General features: G+C 41.5%; 1 long non-coding RNA gene across 1 annotated transcript; it reads left to right on the forward strand.

The window, feature by feature from the left end:
- The first annotated feature begins 845 nt into the window (after positions 1–845).
- On the forward strand, positions 846–5,301 carry LOC143847505 (uncharacterized). Its single transcript, XR_013235065.1, has 2 exons — positions 846–1,410; positions 4,904–5,301. It is a non-coding gene; the product is annotated as an uncharacterized LOC143847505 (long non-coding RNA).
- Positions 5,302–20,551: the final 15,250 nt, after the last annotated feature.

The following is a 20,551-nucleotide window of genomic DNA, read 5'->3' on the forward strand; positions in this document are numbered from 1 at the left end:
CGAGAATGGTTCTCGGAACTCCGAGAACCTCGTGACAGCTTAGAAAAGAGCCGTTGGGATTTGAATAAAAATTTGGTTTCTGATATTACCACCCTCAAACGGTCATATTTTGAGGAGAAGCTATTTATACAACATCAAGAGGATTATTTCTTCTCTCTTGAATTTTTGAAAAACCTCCTTAAGCATTGAAGAAAACTTGCAACCCATTTGAGCTTAAGATTTTGTTTTTCTTCCAAACTTGCCTTGCACTTGCAAATCTATTGAGTTTGGATTTAGAGCTTTCAGTTGCAACCACTATTGGAGAACAATCAAAGGGACAACATTGTGCATCAAGCTTTCAAGAGAAGCCAAGCATTTCATCTTCTTATCTTGTAAAGGTGGCTAGGGCATCCTATCTTAATACCCTAGAGAGCATTCGCTTAGAACTCGGCGAAGAAGGAGAGTCGGTGTAAAGGTGTAAGGGCATCCTCATTTAATATCCCTTGGAAGTGTAATCGCCTCAGAGCCGGGCATCGTGGAGGTCTCACATAGTGGAAAACCTTAAGGACGATCTTAAGAAGAGTGGAGTAGGGCATTGCCCGAACCACTATACATCGGTGTGTTCCTTCCATTATCTTGCACTTTCATTCTTATTTGATTTGGCACTTCATTTTATTTTTGATCATATTTGCACTAACCAAAATTCCAATCAAGAGAAGAAAAATTAAACTAGGTTTAATACTTAAATTTAAAAAGGTATTGTAGACACCCCATTTTGTTTTGTTTTAATCAACAAATAAATTAGTGTGTTAAATCCATGTGAGAACCCCCTCTATCATTGATTTATATGTTTTAGGTCATTAATATCTTGATCTGACTTTACGGATCATCAATCGGGACAAAATAAGCTAGGGTCACTCCATAGCCCGGACCCTGATTCCATTCCGAGACCCGATTTCCGTAAATCGTTAGATCAATGGCAGATCATGACCTGGGTCTAACCATCCAAAACCACCTAACCTCTCCTCTCATCCTAACCATTCAAACCTCACCTAACCTCACCTAACCTCTCCTCCCATCATAACCATCCAAACCTCACCTAACCTCACCTAACCTCACCTAACATCACCTAACCTCACCTAACCTTACCTAACCTCACCTAACCTCACCTAACCTCCTATCCCATTCTCCTATAAATACCCTCTCATCTCACCAAAGAAGAGAAGGAAAAAAAAGAAAAGAAAAAAGAACCCCTCTCTTAGAAAATTCATCCCTCTCCCTCATCTCTTCAAGGGTTCGGCCATTCTTGCCGGATCGGGTGATTTTATACGTTGGGTGATATATATCAAAAGTAGTCATTATCAAGCAAGGAATCATCTTCAAGGAATTAACATCAAAGAAAAATCAAACACAAAGTGGGTTTCCAAAGAGGTAGGCATTTATTTCAATTCTATGTAGGGTCTGTTTTCATGCATATCTTTTACTTTAAAAGAAAAACCATGTTAGGAAGCATGTAGGGTCCGTTTTCCCCCTGGTTAGCCTCTGGTTAGACCCTGGTTGCACCCAGGTTCGCTGCTGGTTGCACCCAGGTTCGATGCTGGTTGCACCCTGGTTCCCTACTGATTCGCACCCTGGTTCCCCTGCTGGTTGCACCCTGGTTCCCTACTGGTTGCACCCTGGTTCCCTGCTGGTTGCACCCTGGTTCCCTACTGGTTCGCACCCTGGTTCGATATTGGTTCGCACCCTGGTTCCCTGCTGGTTCGCACTTTGGTTAGACCCTGGTTGCACCCAGGTTCGCTGCTGGTTGCACCCAGGTTCCCTCCTGGTTGCACCCTGGTTCCCCTGCTGGTTCGCACCCTGGTTCCCTGCTGGTTCGCACCCAGGTTCGCTGCTGGTTGCACCCAGGTTCCCTGCTGGTTGCACCCTGGTTCCCCTGCTGGTTCGCACCCTGGTTCCCTGCTGGTTCGCACCCTGGTGCACCCTGGTCCGCACCCTGGTTTGTACCCTGCTTCCTCCTGGTTAGACCATGGCTAGTCTCGGGTTTGCTCCTAACTTAGACCCAACTCACTAAACCCCATACCCATAAGCCTTAAACCCTATAACCGAGTCACATCAACCCAAGCCATACCTTTGTCCACTCACTGAGGCACACCATTTATCCATAAATCTGGTTACATTAAATCTAACCCAGCCAGGCCACCTGCAGCTTAAGTCAAATCGCCCCAATACAATCCAACCAAGTGGGATCCCAACCCAGCTCAACTGAGTCAACTCTAGCCAACCTCCCTAGTCGAGTTGACCCAACTCTCTAGTCGAGTATGCTCAACCTCTTTAACCGATTGGACTCTCCCCTTAGTTGACTCAATCCAATTCCTTAATCAACCCATCCCAATGCAACCGAGTCGCATTCGACCAAGTGGCGGCCTTCCATGTCACAACCGAGTCATTCCCCTATTCTACTAATGCCCGTTTACACCTAATAGAACTTCCTCCCTTTTGCCTAACCAAGTCATATCCCAACACAATCTGAGTCGCATGTCTGAATCCATTTGGCCGAATCTCATAAGCCCGCCCATTTTGAATTCCCAAAATTCAAACCCTTGATGATTCCTATATGCTCAATTCTTTGATGCAAATTCCCAATTCCAAAATCCCATTGATAAATCAATGTTTCTGAATCTCAAGTCCAATGCTCAAATACAAACCCGATTCCTGATCCAAATACCAATTCTGTTTTCCAAAATCCAAGTAACCTCCCCAGCGGAACTACGTGTGGCTTGATCCCCATCGCGGGGTACGTAGGCAATTTGGCACTCCCAAGTTCAGTCGCACCTTTCTCTATCTTTCTCATTCCCTCACACTATTTCATCATCTCTTCCATCCCTTTTTTCACTAACCTCAAGAACTGAAATCGATTCACCTCGTGTCTCTCGGAACCGTTGGATTACGGTTTCCGTCGTAAGGACCCTTAGAGCCCAATTTAGGAACACCGGTGTCGTGTCGTGTCCTAAGTTTTAGGGAGTCTTAGGTTTTAGGGAGTCCTAGAGTTAGGAGTCCAGCCTCATCACGGACGTTTGCTATGTATAGCAACCGTGCCATAGGTCTAGTTACACTAGTCACCCAATCTTTCCCTAGGACAAGCCTAGTAAACTAGGATGTAAGGCAAACCTGCATTAGTCTAAGGGACCATTTGCATTTAGATGAGAATCATATAGCATCTTAGATGAAATCCTAAGATAATAAAATCCTCAACTTGAATTAAATAACTTCTCCTAAAACTGTTGAAACAGTCAATCCCGTCTAGGTCGGTGTCTTAGTTGAGTTAGGCATATGTAACTTAGCTTAGGTGCACCGAACTACGTCGACTCTGATCCCAGTAAGGCTTGGGTACGTAGGCAGCTTGGATGTCTGATGGCATACCACCCGCGAGTCGGCACCACAAACAAATTGTGGTGTTTTGTATATTAATTTTCTTGTAAATGCTTAATCAAATCACTTAGGACTTTCCATGAAATTAGAATTTTATGAGAACTTTCACTTCGATTGAATCCAGACAAATTAATAAATCAAGATACACATTTAGGATTCACATTGAAATTAGATGTTAGGATGCATGTCACTTAGTTCGCACTTTAACATAGAGTTGAATGAGCCATTTAAAATAAATTTAAAAGAGTTAGCTTTGGAATCGAAGACCGATTATCGGGCAGGAATGGTGCATGTGGTGGATAACTCCCCATACCTTCCATTCTCGTAACCAGGTAGCGAGTCTAGATTTCTGGTTAATTATGGGTCCTAGATCCCATATCTAGGTGGCGACTCTGTCAGTCACTTTCGTGTGGAATTCAGATTGCCTTAGTGATCCCAAGTTCACAGGAAAGATGAATTCAAATCAATATTAAAATGCACACGCCAATCGCGTGGATACGAGAGACCAAGAGAGAGAGCGCGGCGGCTCGCGCCCCACGCCCCTCTCGCGGGATCGGGTACCACAGTCTGGCGACTCTGCTGGGGACCACCTAACTTCATTAAAATTTCAAAAGATAATTCATTTGAATTTAATTTAACTGGCTCATAAAAACTCTATACTTGTTAGATTAGTTTGTCTTGTTTTATTTTCTCTCATCACATTTTACTCGAACTTAATTTAACAAAACCTGAAGGCATCATAGATTGCGCGAACTTATTGCACACACTTACATCACTTGCATCTAAACCCTTGCATCTCACATTCACACACGTCCTATTTTAGGAACCCGGAGTGTTATCTAGCATGGTTGACTGGGATTTCATCACCTGGTGCCTCTGTGCTAGAGAAGCATTCCACCCTTAGCCTAGTACCTTTATGGTGCGTAAACGGATCTATTGTTCACGTACTGATACGCCGGACACTGGTACAGTATATCGAACATGGATTCGCGCTAAGGGAACTCTTGGCCTTACCCCTAGATTAACCCACACATGCATGTAGTATACGAACACATGTGCATCACATGTGTGAGCCTAGTTTAGGATATCCTACCCATTTGTGTCTAGATTAGACCGTAGTCCATCTTCCAATGGCTACGATCGGTCCTAGGTACACAAACAAAGTCATGAGTTGAGATCCTATCTCCACTCCGCTAGATTAGGATTAGGGTTGATGCCTTCAGGTAACACTGATAAAATGTGTGAAGAATAAAAACTTTCCCTTTGGGGTTAGGATATAAATCCCATCATTTCCAAAGATCTCATAGGATTAGTCATTCATGATCTATCCGTTGAAAGTAATCCTATGCAATCTCATCTTTTGATCATGTGTCTATCATTCGTCTTTTGTGGGATTCGATTGTGTCTTCATTGACGGAAATTGTGTCTCAATCATTTGATCGTGCAATCTTGATGATCCAATCTTGCCTGTACCCTTGATCTCTTCCTCCTCTAGGGGCTACCTTTTTCAAGAATATTTCTGCTAAATCCTTCAGAGTTTACTCTCAGAATCCTTGAGCTAGGGGCATTTCCCTATGCGAATCAGTCATCATTGTCCAAAATTGAAAGTATCAGCCATGATGATGTTCAGAACGAACAAGCCTTCGCCGAGCCTTCAACGCCAAACAGTTGCAGCAGTTAAAGTTTTAGTCACTTACTATTTTATGTTGAGTCAGTCATCATGGTCAGTATAATTGTTGAGTCCGGTCTTACAGTTAAAGGTCAATGCCTAGTCCAGGCAAGTTATCTTCTGTTTCCCTTTCTTATTTAGAGTTGTGAATCCTGAGCATGTTCAGGATAGGTCGTCTGATGTAATAGCTTTTCTTTAAATAAAATTTCGGTCAGTTCCAAAAAGTTCACTTGTGTCTGTTCTTAAGTGTGCTTCTGATCTTAAAATAAGACTCCCTCTTCAAATGAGGACAAAATTGACGAAACTCCACTTGAGTCACAACAATTACTTGAACGAGAGGAGGAGCGCCAATCCCAACCTTTCAAAGATGAAATTGAAATGATAAACACTGGCACTGAAACTTTGATTCAGTGAATGCCGATTGAAAATACATTACCCTCTAAAGAGTGTGAAGAATTGATAAAATTATTTCAAGAATAAGAAGATTGTCTAGAAAAGCTACAACCGATACCAGGGGCAAGACATAGATGGAAAGCTCAAAGAAAATGAAGAAAGTGAGAAGATATATGCTATACAAGGGGCATAGAGTGGAAACAACTTTCATATTTCCAATCAATGACCTTGGTTCTCAAATTCATAAAGCCAACAAATTCAAGATGAAAAGTTCAAAAGCAAACAATGAAAAGTGATCATCAGATATCGAGAGTACGAATCCATAGATGGAGGATGTCAAAGAACAAGTTTCGCTCTATGAAAGTCAAAAGCACGTATTAGAATCTTGAAAGAAGAAGATCCATTATCTCTTACCTGGAAATGCCGTCAAACTCCGCGAAAAAAAAAAAAAAACAAAAGAGAAAAAAAAAATAATCAGTACCAGAGGGACTCTAGTAACCTAGATCGATTCCCAATCTGAACATCGAAAGGCCTCCTTTGGCCGATTAAATCCCAAAATCAAAACCCAATGTCAAAAGAATACCGATTTGCAAACCCTTCGAGCCTAAATCAAATTTTCTTGAAAACCCATCAAACTTGGGGCATTTCCCCGAACTACGCGAGACCTGATCCCTATACTGGGGTACGTAGGCAACTCGGTTGAACCGAGTTCGGTCGATTCAAAAAGGAAAAGAAATTCAATCCTTTCAAAAAAAAAAAAGAGAGGGACAAGTTCCAAAAGAAGAGAAGTTAATTGTTCCAGAAAGAAAAGAAAAAAGGAAAAAAAAAATCAAACAATTTATCTTCAAACTAGGGGCATTCGCCCTGAACTACACACGACCTGATTCCTACCTTGGGATATGTAGGCGACCTGTTCACAGGTTCGGTCGAAATCTTTGTTGAGCCTTAAGCCATTCTTTGAAAAGCCCTATCCTACCTATAAAAGTCCTTCTGGTGTTCAGAACTAATGAGCTAGGTCCTGAGATACAATAAAAAAATGAAATGATGATGAATAAGAAAAATAACGGAGTTTGAAGATCTGCTAGACTGAAAACCTGAAAGGGCGGTCTAGGCAAAATTTAAGATCATTCCCCTGCTAAGTTGAAAACCCGAAAGGGCGGCTTAGGCAAAAGCTAAGGGGATAGCCTGCTGGATCGAAAACCTAGAAAGGTGGTTCAGGCAAAAGTTAAGGCTAGCGCGGTCCGCCAAGTTAAAAACCCTGAAGAGGTGACTTGGTCACGGTAAGAGAATCAGTATAAGAAGGCAACAGCCGGTATCAAGACTGAAGATCAACTGAAGTTCAAGCAAATTCAAGTGATATCCTCAAAACTGGGGGCATTGAAGCTAAGCAATCTTAGGGGTCGTAATTAAATTCTTGAGGCATTACTGTTTCGAGGAAGAAGTCCGGTGTTTACCAATTGAAAAACTATTCCTTGAAAGGATAGACTTACCAAACAAAACATTAACTAAGTCAGAAGCATCACTATGTTTGTCAGTATAGTCAGTCAATCTTTATTATTCTAAGTTCACTCCTTCAGGGCTGCTCAATCCTTTGAGTAGTGCCTTTCATCTAAGTTTTCTCTTTAGAAAGAGTCAATTGTCGTTCCTATGTCCAAATGATGTAACTGTCTTGGTGAAGGAGGCCAGGCCTAGGCAGCTCCCTGCAATTATACCTGAAAGAGCTCGAGAATTTAGTCAAACAACTTCATTTCAAAGAAGATCAGCTCAGAAAAATTCAGAAGTAGAAACATCAGAAAGCCCAGCTTCCGTAAAAAGATCATACCCCAGGAAGGCACCTTAAGCTTGGAAGAACCTCAGATGCAATGGTGGTTGAGCCAATTTCTCAGAAAGATGAACCATTCAAATTCATAATTCCCTTCCGGTTAGTTATCCTGGTCAAGAAATGTTTATCTAAACACCTGTCAAGAAGCAGATCCCGCTTTTCCATGTTAATATCCAAGAGAGTCGTTGTTCTAAATTACCAATCTCAAATGTCTTGTTCAAGGTTTCAGTTATCAAAATCCCCAGAAGACAAGACCAGCAGTCTCTTTGAGAAAATTCTTGTTGAAGTTTCATAAAAATGTTCCTAATCCATTCTTGCTAGTAATGGTTCTTCGTTCCAAAGGTTTGCCGTTTCATCATTCGTCAAAGTCCTAGTTTCCAACATCTTTGTCGGGCACGATCCATAATATCCCCGATTTCATTGAGTTCAAAAAAATAAAAAATTCATCAAATCCAATCTTACGTCAAATTCAAGTTCATGGAAAATCTCTAAATTCTTCGAGCCCGTTTGTGAACGGTACCTCTTTTCTCGAGCCCATTTGCAAATGGCCTCGTCTTCTCCTTGAGCCCGTTTGTGAACGGTGCCTCATCTCTCGAGTCCATTTGTGAATGGTTTCGTCTTCTCCTTGAGCCCATTTGTGAACGGTGCCTCATTTTCTGAGTTCATTTATGAATGGTCTCATGTCCTCCTTGAGCCCGTTTGTGGACGGTGCCTCATTTCTCAAAAAATCAAAAATTCATCAAATCCAATCCCCAATTCAAAAAATCCAATCCTACGTCAAATTCAAATTCATAAAAATCTCTAAATTTTTCATTGTTGAATTCATCAATCAAAGCTATCTTGTGTCGTCGAGCCCGTTTGTGAACGGTGCCTCATTTCTCGAGCCCATTTGTGAATGGTCTCGTCTTCTCCTTGAGCCCGTTTGCGGACGGTACCTCATTTCCCAAAAATAAAAATTCATCAAATCCAATCCCCGATTCAAACAAATCCAATCTTACGTCAAATTCAAGTTCATGAAAAATCTCATGTCCTCTTTGAGCCCTTCTGTGAAAGGTGCCTCATTTCTCGAGGCCGTTTGTGAATGGTCTCGTCTTCTCCTTGAGCCCGTTTGCGGACGGTACCTCATTTCCCAAAAATAAAAAATTCATCAAAACCAATCCCCGATTCAAACAAATCCAATCTTACGTCAAATTCAAGTTCATGAAAAATCTCATGCCCTCTTTGAGCCCGTTTGTGAACGGTGCCTCTTTTCTCGAGGCCATTTGGGGATGGTCTCGTCTTCTCCTTGAACCCGTTTGTGAACAGGTTTCTCATTCTCTGAGTCCATTTGTGAATGGTCTCATGTCCTCTTTGAGCCCGTTTGTGAACAGTGCCTCTTTTCTCGAGGCCATTTGTGAATGGTCTCATCTTCTCCTTGAGCCCGTTTGCGGACGGTACCTCATTTTCCAAAAATAAAAAAATTTATCAAATCCAAATCCTTAATTAAAAAATAAAAATAAAAATCCATTCCTACGTCAAATTCAAGTTCATAAAAAAATCCCTAAATTCTTCGAGCCCGTTTGTGAACGGTGCCTCATTTCTCGAGTCCATTTGTGAATGGTCTCGTCTTCTCTTCGAACCCGTTTGTGAACAGGTGTCTCATTCTCTGAGTCCATTTGTGAATGGTCTCATCTTCTCCTTGAGCCCGTTTGTGAACGGTGCCTCATTTTCTGAGTCCATTTGTGAATGGTCTCGTGTCCTCTTTGAGCCCGTTTGTGAACGGTGCCTCATTTCTCGAGTCCATTTGTGAATGGTCTTGTCTTCTCCTTGAGCCCGTTTGTGAACGGTGCCTCATTTCTCGAATCCATTTGTGAATGGTCTTGTCTTCTCCTTGAGCCCGTTTGTGAACGGTGCCTCATTTCTCGAATCCATTTGTGAATGGTGCCTTATTTCTGAAAAATAAAAAATTCATCAAAACCAATCCCCGATTCAAACAAATCCAATCTTACGTCAAATTCAAGTTCATGAAAAATCTCATGCCCTCTTTGAGCCCGTTTGTGAACGGTGCCTCTTTTCTCGAGGCCATTTGGGGATGGTCTCGTCTTCTCCTTGAACCCGTTTGTGAACAGGTTTCTCATTCTCTGAGTCCATTTGTGAATGGTCTCATGTCCTCTTTGAGCCCGTTTGTGAACGGTGCCTCTTTTCTCGAGGCCATTTGTGAATGGTCTCATCTTCTCCTTGAGCCCGTTTGCTGACGGTACCTCATTTTCCAAAAATAAAAAAATTTATCAAATCCAAATCCTTAATTAAAAAATAAAAATAAAAATCCATTCCTACGTCAAATTCAAGTTCATAAAAAAATCCCTAAATTCTTCGAGCCCGTTTGTGAACGGTGCCTCATTTCTCGAGTCCATTTGTGAATGGTCTCGTCTTCTCTTCGAACCCGTTTGTGAACAGGTGTCTCATTCTTTGAGTCCATTTGTGAATGGTCTCATCTTCTCCTTGAGCCCGTTTGTGAACGGTGCCTCATTTTCTGAGTCCATTTGTGAATGGTCTCGTGTCCTCTTTGAGCCCGTTTGTGAACGGTGCCTCATTTCTCGAGTCCATTTGTGAATGGTCTTGTCTTCTCCTTGAGCCCGTTTGTGAACGGTGCCTCATTTCTCGAATCCATTTGTGAATGGTCTTGTCTTCTCCTTGAGCCCGTTTGTGAACGGTGCCTCATTTCTCGAATCCATTTGTGAATGGTCTCGTCTTCTCCTTGAGCCCGTTTGTGAACGGTGCCTCATTTCTCGAGTCCATTTGTGAATGGTCTCGTCTTCTCCTTGAGCCTGTTTGTGAATGGTGCCTCATTTCTCGAGTCCATTTGTGAATGGTCTTGTCTTATCCTTGAGCCCGTTTGTGAATGGTGCCTCTTTTCTCGAATCCATTTGTGAATGGTATCGTCCTCCTTGAGCCCGTTTGTGAACGGTGCCTCATTTCTCGAGTCCATTTGTGAATGGTCTTGTCTTCTCCTTGAGCCCGTTTGTGAACGGTGCCTCTTTTCTCGAATCCATTTGTGAATGGTATCTTCCTCCTTGAGCCTGTTTGTGAATGGTGCCTCATTTCTCGAGTCCATTTGTGAATGGTCTTGTCTTATCCTTGAGCCCGTTTGTGAATGGTGCCTCTTTTCTCGAATCCATTTGTGAATGGTATCGTCCTCCTTGAGCCCGTTTGTGAACGGTGCCTCATTTCTCGAGTCCATTTGTGAATGGTCTTGTCTTCTCCTTGAGCCCGTTTGTGAACGGTGCCTCTTTTCTCGAATCCATTTGTGAATGGTATCTTCCTCCTTGAGCCCGTTTGTGAACGGTGCCTCATTTCTCGAGTCCATTTGTGAATGGTCTTGTCTTCTCCTTGAGCCCGTTTGTGAACGGTGCCTCTTTTCTCGAGTCCATTTGTGAATGGTTTTCTATCCTCCTTGAGGCCGTTTGTGAACGGTGCCTCATTATCCAAGTCCATTTGGGAATGCTTCTTATCCTCGTTGAACCCGCTTGTGAGCGGCGTCTCATCTCCTTCTAAAAACTGTTTGATAGCGATCTTTGTCCTTTCCCTTCAGAATCCATTCGAAAATGATATCTCATTCTCTAATTGCCCGTTTGTGAACGGCGCCGCATCGAGTTTTTATTATTATTCAAGTTCTAGGGTTTCATCTAAGGTTTTGCATTATGTTAAGGTGCGTTGTATCTAGAGAGTCCTTTGTCGATTAAAACTACGCAAAATGGTTCTGTCATTTTTAACTTTGGTATTCAATGACTACGTCATCTCTACCAAAGAGGGGCATCTGTAGACACCCCATTTTGTTTTGTTTTAATCAACAAATAAATTAGTGTGTTAAATCCATGTGAGAACCCCCTCTATCATTGATTTATATGTTTTAGGTCATTAATATCTTGATCTGACTTTACGGATCATCAATCGGGACAAAATAAGCTAGGGTCACTCCATAGCCCGGACCCTGATTCCATTCCGAGACCCGATTTCCGTAAATCGTTAGATCAATGGCAGATCATGACCTGGGTCTAACCATCCAAAACCACCTAACCTCTCCTCTCATCCTAACCATTCAAACCTCACCTAACCTCACCTAACCTCTCCTCCCATCATAACCATCCAAACCTCACCTAACCTCACCTAACCTCACCTAACATCACCTAACCTCACCTAACCTTACCTAACCTCACCTAACCTCACCTAACCTCCTATCCCATTCTCCTATAAATACCCTCTCATCTCACCAAAGAAGAGAAGGAAAAAAAAGAAAAGAAAAAAGAACCCCTCTCTTAGAAAATTCATCCCTCTCCCTCATCTCTTCAAGGGTTCGGCCATTCTTGCCGGATCGGGTGATTTTATACGTTGGGTGATATATATCAAAAGTAGTCATTATCAAGCAAGGAATCATCTTCAAGGAATTAACATCAAAGAAAAATCAAACACAAAGTGGGTTTCCAAAGAGGTAGGCATTTATTTCAATTCTATGTAGGGTCTGTTTTCATGCATATCTTTTACTTTAAAAGAAAAACCATGTTAGGAAGCATGTAGGGTCCGTTTTCCCCCTGGTTAGCCTCTGGTTAGACCCTGGTTGCACCCAGGTTCGCTGCTGGTTGCACCCAGGTTCGATGCTGGTTGCACCCTGGTTCCCTACTGATTCGCACCCTGGTTCCCCTGCTGGTTGCACCCTGGTTCCCTACTGGTTGCACCCTGGTTCCCTGCTGGTTGCACCCTGGTTCCCTACTGGTTCGCACCCTGGTTCGATATTGGTTCGCACCCTGGTTCCCTGCTGGTTCGCACTTTGGTTAGACCCTGGTTGCACCCAGGTTCGCTGCTGGTTGCACCCAGGTTCCCTCCTGGTTGCACCCTGGTTCCCCTGCTGGTTCGCACCCTGGTTCCCTGCTGGTTCGCACCCAGGTTCGCTGCTGGTTGCACCCAGGTTCCCTGCTGGTTGCACCCTGGTTCCCCTGCTGGTTCGCACCCTGGTTCCCTGCTGGTTCGCACCCTGGTGCACCCTGGTCCGCACCCTGGTTTGTACCCTGCTTCCTCCTGGTTAGACCATGGCTAGTCTCGGGTTTGCTCCTAACTTAGACCCAACTCACTAAACCCCATACCCATAAGCCTTAAACCCTATAACCGAGTCACATCAACCCAAGCCATACCTTTGTCCACTCACTGAGGCACACCATTTATCCATAAATCTGGTTACATTAAATCTAACCCAGCCAGGCCACCTGCAGCTTAAGTCAAATTGCCCCAATACAATCCAACCAAGTGGGATCCCAACCCAGCTCAACTGAGTCAACTCTAGCCAACCTCCCTAGTCGAGTTGACCCAACTCTCTAGTCGAGTATGCTCAACCTCTTTAACCGATTGGACTCTCCCCTTAGTTGACTCAATCCAATTCCTTAATCAACCCATCCCAATGCAACCGAGTCGCATTCGACCAAGTGGCGGCCTTCCATGTCACAACCGAGTCATTCCCCTATTCTACTAATGCCCGTTTACACCTAATAGAACTTCCTCCCTTTTGCCTAACCAAGTCATATCCCAACACAATCTGAGTCGCATGTCTGAATCCATTTGGCCGAATCTCATAAGCCCGCCCATTTTGAATTCCCAAAATTCAAACCCTTGATGATTCCTATATGCTCAATTCTTTGATGCAAATTCCCAATTCCAAAATCCCATTGATAAATCAATGTTTCTGAATCTCAAGTCCAATGCTCAAATACAAACCCGATTCCTGATCCAAATACCAATTCTGTTTTCCAAAATCCAAGTAACCTCCCCAGCGGAACTACGTGTGGCTTGATCCCCATCGCGGGGTACGTAGGCAATTTGGCACTCCCAAGTTCAGTCGCACCTTTCTCTATCTTTCTCATTCCCTCACACTATTTCATCATCTCTTCCATCCCTTTTTTCACTAACCTCAAGAACTGAAATCGATTCACCTCGTGTCTCTCGGAACCGTTGGATTACGGTTTCCGTCGTAAGGACCCTTAGAGCCCAATTTAGGAACACCGGTGTCGTGTCGTGTCCTAAGTTTTAGGGAGTCTTAGGTTTTAGGGAGTCCTAGAGTTAGGAGTCCAGCCTCATCACGGACGTTTGCTATGTATAGCAACCGTGCCATAGGTCTAGTTACACTAGTCACCCAATCTTTCCCTAGGACAAGCCTAGTAAACTAGGATGTAAGGCAAACCTGCATTAGTCTAAGGGACCATTTGCATTTAGATGAGAATCATATAGCATCTTAGATGAAATCCTAAGATAATAAAATCCTCAACTTGAATTAAATAACTTCTCCTAAAACTGTTGAAACAGTCAATCCCGTCTAGGTCGGTGTCTTAGTTGAGTTAGGCATATGTAACTTAGCTTAGGTGCACCGAACTACGTCGACTCTGATCCCAGTAAGGCTTGGGTACGTAGGCAGCTTGGATGTCTGATGGCATACCACCCGCGAGTCGGCACCACAAACAAATTGTGGTGTTTTGTATATTAATTTTCTTGTAAATGCTTAATCAAATCACTTAGGACTTTCCATGAAATTAGAATTTTATGAGAACTTTCACTTCGATTGAATCCAGACAAATTAATAAATCAAGATACACATTTAGGATTCACATTGAAATTAGATGTTAGGATGCATGTCACTTAGTTCGCACTTTAACATAGAGTTGAATGAGCCATTTAAAATAAATTTAAAAGAGTTAGCTTTGGAATCGAAGACCGATTATCGGGCAGGAATGGTGCATGTGGTGGATAACTCCCCATACCTTCCATTCTCGTAACCAGGTAGCGAGTCTAGATTTCTGGTTAATTATGGGTCCTAGATCCCATATCTAGGTGGCGACTCTGTCAGTCACTTTCGTGTGGAATTCAGATTGCCTTAGTGATCCCAAGTTCACAGGAAAGATGAATTCAAATCAATATTAAAATGCACACGCCAATCGCGTGGATACGAGAGACCAAGAGAGAGAGCGCGGCGGCTCGCGCCCCACGCCCCTCTCGCGGGATCGGGTACCACAGGTATAAATTAGTGTTAAAACCAATTCACCCCCCCTCTTGTTTATTTCATGTATCCATTTTCAACAATATGCCAAAGTTCCACATCTGTCGAAAGAAGATAGATGCGCATTATTATCTTCCAATGTCCATAGTTGGACCCATTAAAGAAAGGAGCTCTAGTTGTGGAATGGCCTTCCGGAAGTCCGGTTCCATTTATATTTGCCATTTCACAAATAGAAAGTTGCCAAAGATCTTATGATCTTTCCCTTGTTTGAAATTTTTAAAAAATTTACCAAAGATTTTTAAGAAAAGAAAATCTTTTAAGATCCAAGGCTCTGATACCAACTGAAATTTCAAGGGTGGTCCCGAATTGGCAACTAATGAGGAGTGGAAAAATTAGGTTGCTAACAAGTTTTAACTTTTCTAAAAACTCAAACCCAATTTTTAAGATTAAGAGATCAAGATGAAATTCAAGCACACAAGTTAAATCTAAAGGTGCAATGCAAATGTAAAGCAAGAGATTAAGAGAGAGTGCACCCGAGATTTAAAGTGGTTCGGTCCTCCAAATGCGAGGCCTACTCCACTCCACCAACCAAACCCATTGATGGCTTCACTATGTGATCTTCTTAACTTCGGCGAAGATCAATGCCGATTACAATTCCAACTGCCTTTAACCTTGGTGGTGATCTTCACCACGGAGAGTGGGCTCTGTTTTTCCGAACACTCGCCCAATACAAGTTTCTTGAATAAGAAAGAAAGAACAAAAACTCCCTCACAAGGGTTTACAAGATTTGTAGAAGATGTACAAATTTGAGCCTAATGATCCAAATCCTAATCTTAGAGGATGAGAGGCATAAACAAGCTTTAATCACTCTTTGGATGTTCAAATGAAGTTTTAGAGTGTTAGGATTTGATTATTGGGAAGTTTGGAATGCCCATATATATACAAAAACCAAATATGACCGTTTGAGGGGCATAGTGGTAAATCTGGCAAAGTTACCAATAGATATATTTCTTCCCGTTATAGTGGTCTCGGAGTTCCGAGAGATTTTCTCGGAGTTCCGAGAAATTCTCGGAGTTCCGGGAATACAAACAGAAATTGGAAAAAAGCTACTGGACCATTTCTCGGAGCTCCGAGGAATGTCTCGGAGTTCCGAGCTCGGAGCTCCGAGAAGCCTATGTCAAGTAGATTTTCAATTCTTGTTTCTTGGCTTCCAACTTTACACCAAGTTGGGATTGTTATGAGGGTTCCAAAGTGTTGGAACACCACAAGGACAATCACTTAAACATTTAGGGTGTGTGTTTATTTACTTTATTTTTGCCTCTTAAAATCTAAATTTGGATTGGATCTTATACAATCTAAATAGACTTCGATCTTCAATGCGATTCTTCAAGTCTTCATTCATCTTGGATCTCCGATGTCTTTGGCCTTCATAAGTGGTCTAATGAGAGCTTCTTGGCCTCAATCCAAGCAATCTTGTCTTTAAGCAATTATGATCTACAACTTAGACAAGCAAACACATTAGTGATCTTAAATCACTTGTGTATTGGAATCATCAAAATAAGATGGGAATTGCTAAGGTAGGAACCATTGGGCTTACAAGCTGCAATAACATTTTGGGATCCTAACATCCATGTGTTTGGTTTTGGAATGCAAAAGCTTTGTCCGACTCATGAAGATATTTGCATGATGCTCGGCATTTCCTATGATGGTCCCATGTTCAAGCTTACATTCGGTTTATCTCTTTCTGGGTCGATCAAAGTCATCAGACTTGATCCCTTAATATTTTGTAGACTTGGTTGATCAAGTTCGTAAACGTGCAAATCTAGCGCTTACTGTCTTGGCCGAACTCTTTGATAACCTAGATACTGCTCGCCTGTCTCCACAATCTGACTTCCTAGGAAGTTCCGTCATTCTTTATGTAACTATCAGATTATTTATAAAACAATGCTTGTATGATTTGCTTGATTATGGATAATTATTCCTGACTTCCATTTTTATTTAGGTATAGTTAGTGGATAGATTACGAATTTTGGGTCCACCACCTTTGTCGAGACCGAGTCCCTAGATGAGGAGTTTTAATACTAGGGAGGTGTTGGTTTCATTCGATAACCTCGACAGTTGGGCTAGATGGCTTCAGGGTCACGAGAGTACAGATATTGAATGGACTCTTCCATGGTCGCCGATTCCCTCTGCAGTCGTTGAAACTTTTGGTCACAAGTGCATTCGGTTTAATTGAGTTTGACGATGGGTTTAATCTCAATGATGATGATCTAGTATGGGAGGCTACTGATGGGAAAGACGGAGATGAGGGTTGTAGTCATACAGTTACTACTCCCAACGAGGTTGCCGGTGAGGATAATATTGTGAATAAGCCGTTTGAGGATCAGGTTTTTAAAACTTGGAAACCTGCATACGAGTTCTACAATGCTTATGCGTATGCTACTGGTTTTGGGCTACGAAAATATAGTACTACCATATCAAATATAACAAAGAAGGTGATGTTGAGAAAGGTTGTATGTAACAAAGAGGGAGAGAAAAAGGCTAAGTAGAAGAGAGATGATGTTAAGGAGTTGAGAGAGCATCGCCTTGCCAGAATGAATTGTAAAGCGAAGATGATCATCAAGTGGAGAGATAATTAGTGGAAAGTTACAACTTTTGACAACAATCATTCTGATGAGCTTTCTTCCCCACTTAAAAGGAAAATGCATCGTTCACATAGTCAATTCCGTAAAAACAAAAGCTGTAAGAATTTGATTGAACAGCTCAGTGGAAGCAATTTCAAGCCTGCTCAGATAAAGAAGGCCATTAACTCTACTTCCAATGCTCACGTGGTCTCAACAAATCAAGTTATTGCCCATTTGAAAGCACTTAGAGAGAACAATATGGGTAAAGAAGCGGTGATAGTGGCAAACCCTTTCCAAAAGAGAAAGTCTGAAGACTCGAACTTCTATTTCGAGTTGGAGTTAGACGCGAATGGGACTTTGAGTTCGATGTTCTGGGCTGATTCCAGGGTGAGAGAAGCATACCCTACCTTTAATGATGTGATCATATTTGATGTGACTTATAAAACGAACAGGTTTAAAATGCCATTTGCACCGTTCACTGGAGTTAACCATCACAGGTAGTCGACTCTATTTGGATGTTCACTTCTTGCCGATGAGACACAGAAGACTTTCACCTGGTTATTTGAGCAGTGGCTCACGTGTATGTTTGGTAAAACTCCAGGTGCTATAATAACTGTAAGCCCAATGGTTCCCACCTTGGCAATCTTCTATGTTTTGATGATTCCAAACACAAGTTGATTTGTGTTATATTTCTAAAGTGTTTGATGTTGAAGTGATGTGTTGGAGATTCAAGTAATTAAACACAAAAGTCAAGGTCATTGCATGGATCGTGGCATGAATTAAATGGAGAAGATCAATTAAAGCCAAAGGAAGATGAAGGCTTGGAACATTTCATGAAGACCTTATGAAGCCAAAAGAATGGTGAAGATAATCCATGATGGACTTGAAGCCTTGAAGTTCAAGAGAAGAGTGAAGTGCTTTTCAAGTCTTTTTAGAATGTATTCTCCTCTCCTTTGTTTTTTAGAAATGTCGAAGGCATTTAACAATGTTTTAAAATGAACTTGAAAATCTATTTAAAAGCTTAGAAAAATGTATTTGAAAACTTAGGATTAAAGCCCAAAGACCATGGCCCAAGACCCTGATTTTTTATAAGTAAAAATGAAATTTTATACAGGGCCGATCGATCGGGGTGTCCCGAGCGACTGCGGAAGCCGTGCTGGAAATCCAGCACTTGGCTTTCAATAGCGGGCCGGTCGACCGGGATGATCCGGTCGACCGTGGATATGTTTCTGTTTCGACAGAAACAATCCAGCATGGTTGGGGCGATCGGTCGACCGCAACAGTGTTTTGAGCCGAATTTTAAATCAAACAGGGAGACCTCGCCGGGCGACCACCAATGGCGAATTAACCCAATTACAACTTGGGTCGGCTACGCCTCGCAAGGCTCACCACGAACCGGAGAAAGCTCCGCGTCTCCAACACTCGCTCTTGGGATGGCTACGCGTCCCTTCGCACTTGCCATTTACAATGTTCTTTTAAAGAAAGAAAACTAAAATCCCTTCAAGAGGGTTACACAAGATGGATAGAAGATATACAAATATAAGCCTAATCCACTTCCTTGCTTAGAAATGAGAGAGGCACTAAAACAAATTTGATTTTCTCTGTTTAGATCTTCAAGTTATAGCAAAGAGATGATTTTGAAATGTTTGGCTAGTGTATATATAGCCCATTTGAAAATATGACCGTTTGGGGGTAAAAATGTAATAATCTGGGTTGAAAAAGTCAAGCCTCGTAGTCCCCAAAGACTCTTTTGCCAGACCGACACGGTCGACCGAGTCCGAGGTTGGAACCGAACCACTTAAAAATCTCGGTGCACTCTCTCTTTACCCTTGCTCTTTATTTTGTGGTATGCATTTTGATTTTTATTTCATTTGTGCTTAAGGTTTTAATTTGCCGTCGTTTTTAGCTTCCGCATTGATTTTTGGCAAAAAAAATTAAAACCCAATTCACCCCCCTCTTGGGTTGCCATCACACCTGGGACTTCATTTGGTATCAGAGCACAAGGCTCTTATTTAGGGATTTTTGAATTTTCAAAAATTTAAAAGAGGAAAGATTTTTTTTTTGGCAAAAACCCATGGATTTTCATCTTGGCCAATCGGTTGTAGATCCACCAATTTTTGATGAAAATAATTTTGATAAATGAAAAATTCGTATGAATTTCTATTTAGAATCATTAGATTATGACATTTTGGATGTGCTTGAAAATAGTTTATCTTTTTTCTAAAAAGAAAAGGGGGAAAATTGATTCTAAATGGCTTGATATGAATGCTAAAGATTTAATCACCATTTATTGCTCATTTCTCCTCATGTATTTGAGAAATTTTCAAAATGTAAAAATGCTCATGAAATTTGGGTTAAACTTGAAAATATCTATAAATCTCATGATTGTCATTTTGCATTTGTAGATTTTAATGCATCTCATATTCATGATTGTGTTGTGATTCCTAATGAGCATTTAAAGTCTTTTAATATTGAAAAGGATTTCAACATTTCAATTTGCAACATGCAAAAAGAGATTGATTCTTTAAAAGTGGAAATTGATAATTTTTCGCTCAAAAATGATGCTTTGAATCAAATGAATGAAAAATTGATTAGTGCTAATTTTGATTTGATTCAAAGATGCAATTCTTTTGAGAAAGAAAATGAAAAATTAGTTTTTGACCATGATTTGCAAGAAGAGAAGATAACACTTGAAAATCATAAATCTTCTTGTAAATTTGTATGTCCTACATGTTGTGCTAAATGCAATTTTTATGGTAGAATAGAATATTATAAAAATGAGTGTATGTTTAGATTATTACCTAAAACTAAAGTGATTTGAGTTGAAAAGAACACTTTAGGTAAATCTAAACCATTTGGAACCACATGGGTGTGGGTTCCAAAGGCTCCAACCTAGTTTTCTATGCGTTTGCATTAGATTAGGGGCTTGTGCTTGAACTTGAATATCTTTATGAAATACAAGTGTGACAACCCAAGAGGAGGGGTGAATTGGTCAATTATAAATTTTAGGCTTAATTAGTGGAAGATTAAAAATTAATCCATTTAATTAAGCACTAATTAGTCTAACCCTTATTCAAATAGGCATATTGATCATAGCTAGGGTTTAGACATTCTAATCATGCACATTTACTAACCCTTGTTCAAATAGATATATAATTGCAATTAGGGTTTATACATTTAATTTAGGTGCATTTACTAACCCTTGTTCCATTAAAACAATAAACAAGTTAGGGTTAGAAATTACCAATCACCAGACGTCCAAGAGAAGGAAAGGAAGAGAGAGAGAGAGAAAGACAATTAACACAAGATTTATAGTGGTTCGGTCTATCACAAGACCTACTCCACTCTTCACGTCCGCGAGTGAATTCCACTATCTCGATCCTCCTTCAAGGCCGGATCAATGAGCCATTACATGACCAAGCTTTTTCATTCTTAAGGGCCAAAGCGAAGCCCATCTGCACGAAGCCTTCGGCGTGAGGACAAACTCTCATATGCCATCTTCACCTTTCTTAACGGACCGAAGAGGAGACCCTCATCTTCACGATTCTTAACGGGCCGAAGAGAAGACCCTCAATGAAGAACAAAGAAAATAAAAACTCTCATGCCTCTTGATAGGCGGA

Source organism: Tasmannia lanceolata, unplaced genomic scaffold (assembly GCF_043159265.1).
Source record: "Tasmannia lanceolata isolate RefF3 unplaced genomic scaffold, GAP_Taslan_0.1 ptg000015l, whole genome shotgun sequence".
Classification (NCBI taxonomy): Eukaryota; Viridiplantae; Streptophyta; class Magnoliopsida; order Canellales; family Winteraceae; genus Tasmannia; species Tasmannia lanceolata.